Source organism: Molossus molossus, unplaced genomic scaffold (genome assembly GCF_014108415.1).
Source record: "Molossus molossus isolate mMolMol1 unplaced genomic scaffold, mMolMol1.p scaffold_m16_p_1, whole genome shotgun sequence".
NCBI classification, from domain to species: domain Eukaryota; kingdom Metazoa; phylum Chordata; class Mammalia; order Chiroptera; family Molossidae; genus Molossus; species Molossus molossus.
In genome coordinates this window covers 221118178-221121032 of record NW_023425344.1, presented here as the reverse complement: position 1 = coordinate 221121032, position 2855 = coordinate 221118178, and positions in this window count along the sequence as shown.

Sequence of the window (2855 nt, the reverse complement as noted above, 5' to 3'; positions counted from 1 at the left end):
CTGACGTCAATGTTTCTCTCTCTCTCCCTCCCTCCCACTCTATCTGAAGATAAATGGAAAAATATCATCGGGTGAGGATTAAAAACAAAACAAAATAACGACAAAAACAAAAATGGCAACAACTAATACAACAATAGCCGTCCAGTGTGAATGAATAACTCCTTTTTTTTTTTGGCAGATCGGCAAAAAAACATATTTTTTTGGTGTGCCGCAGAATTTTAGCAATTAGTTTATGTGTGCTTTGAGATGAAAAAGGTTGAAAGATCGCTGGTCTAGGTGATAGGATTTGAATGGTTTTATCCTTTTTTGTCATTTCTAAATTTTCTATAATGAGCACAAATTATATTTTACGGTTGGAGAAAACAGAAAACATTGTTTCAAGTCTTTCCTGATTTTGCAGACAGAGCTCTTCTTGGCCTGACAGTCACCTGGGCAGTCCTTCTCCTGGGCAGGCTTCTGCTGGGAGAGGCCCCGCTGTGCCGGAGCAAGCCTTCCAGTACTTTCACTTTTAGCCTACACACGAGTCCTGGTGTTGCTATAAATGAATTGTTATAAATGAAGGGCCTAGATTTGATGATTTAAAGGTTAGACTCTGATTCTGTGATTCTGATAAATGCACTGAGTCAAGGTAATTGTGAAAAAGATTCCATGATTTACCCTTCCCCACTGTATCTTAAGATTCTCGTCTATGGCTAAAGGAGTGGCTCTCTAATGGTGGAATTTAACAGACTGCAAATCACCTATACCCTAAAACGGGCCTTATAGCTCTCCACAGTTCACACAGCGTCCCTTCCACATCCGCGTCTGACCCCGAGAGGGAGAGGAGAGATGTCCGCCTGGAGGAGCAAAACAAGTTCCTGGGTCCTAAGCATCCTTCCCTTCCCTGCTCCCTTCCCCCAATCTCAGCTGTTCACTACTTTCAGTCGGCTTCCTCTGTCTCCATCCTCTTCCCTGTGGTTGAGTAGGGCTTATGTCACTGTGGTTTCCTGGTGGACTGATGGTTCAGCCACCACGCCAGGGGAGGTGGGCGTATGACTCATGCCCTGGGTCCAGTTAGTCAGACTTAAGGTGGGCTGGACAGGGGCCGTCCTAGGGTGGGCAGCAGGTTCTAAGTATACAAAGGCCTTAGCTCCTTCCTGCCAGGAGAGAGAACCAATCTTCCCCCTTTCCCATTTCTGTGAACTCATTCAGGAACCCTTCTTGCCAAAGAAAATGCCACCTCTTCTAAGCCTTAGAAGGTTGTGTCTGGGAAAGGCAAAAACAACCTCAGTGCCAACTGCCCACTGCCCCGGCATGTGGGAGGAAGAAGGAGAAAAACAGACTATAGCTAGAGCCAAACAGGATAAGAATTTCCCATTCCAACTTCTCGTGTCCTGGGTTTCAGCCCACGAGTTTCAGAGCTCAGATTGTTCTTCCTTCCCCTTCCCTGCTCGTGGACTGAGGAGCAAATGCATTCACACGGCCCTGGAGTTCAAACTTGGTGACCTTGGGCAAGTTCTTTAACTGCTGCAAGTTTCAGTTTCCTTGGCTGGAAAGGATGGGATAATAAACTCACCTCATGGGGTTGCCTGGCTTCAGAAGGTGCTGAGCCCATGTTCCGTCTGAAACGCCATTCCTTTGGGACTTGCTGGAAGATCTGAATAACGGTCTGTGCAGAAGGCCGAAGTGGACCATTTCCAGGGCAGCTCCCCACCCCCACCTCGAGTGGTTTAGTTGTCCGCTCCAGGCTGGTTTTGAAGGGCACAGCTGGCCTTCCAAAGCCTGGGGCACTTTTTCCCAATCTAGAGCCTTCTCTTACCTTTCAGGCATTTGGGCCTTTCCCTTCCCTGGTGAATCATCCTAATAGCGGCTTCAGAGTGCAGTGCAAATAATGAATAAAATGACTGTGTCCTAAGGATCACTAGACAGAATCAGTATTACTAAGGTTTCCTTTTGTTTCAGGCTCCAGTATGGTTGATTCAGCTGTCGTTTAAAATTTTGATATTTTCTTCCACATGGATTTTTGCATTAATTTTAATTTTTAAAAATATTGCATTAAAATGTTATTTATTTAGAGTCCTGAGTTCCTTGGCACCCCCTTAAATTTTGCACCTACAGATGAAATCTTCAGCTCTAACCCTTTGGGGGGACTTGGGGGGGTGGCGAGGGCCCCTGCAGACTGGCTGCTTCCTTAAACCTGTGATCTTGCTAATAGGAGGTTTTCTCTGCCCCACCAGAGGCCAGGATAAAGTTTCTAGCCTGGTGCAACCCCATCCACTCTCAAACCCCCATTTTGAATGAATTCAGGGATGACTCTAAACCAGCAGTTTCCAACCTGTGTGCCACAAGAATTGTAAAAACATGCAATACCTGACTATTTAGTCAGAGCACTGATCCCTTTTCCCTTAGATTGTCAAATAAAAAAATGACAACAGCCAACACAGTAGCCATCCCCTGTGAATGTCCTGTCTTGAGCCATAAATATATATAGGTCATATAATAGAGTTTCATGTTATTGGTCACGTGACATATAAGGTTGCATCTGCATGGTTAATTCCTGGTACCAGAAATCCTTATATACAAGTATAGGCACCTGATTATTTATTTATTTATTTGCTTGTTTTTATTTACTTGATTAATCCTCACCCGAGGATATTTTTCCACTGAATTTTAGAAAGAGTGGAAAGGGGATGGGGAGAGAGAGAGAGAGAAATGACGTGAGAGAGATACATTGATTGGTTGCCTCCTGCACGACCCTGACCAGGGCAGGGGATGGAACCTGCAATCCAGGTAGGTGCCCTTGACCTGAATAAACCCACAACCCTTTGGTCCAAAAGCCAAAGCTCTAAACGCTGAGCCAAATGAGCCAGGGTGGC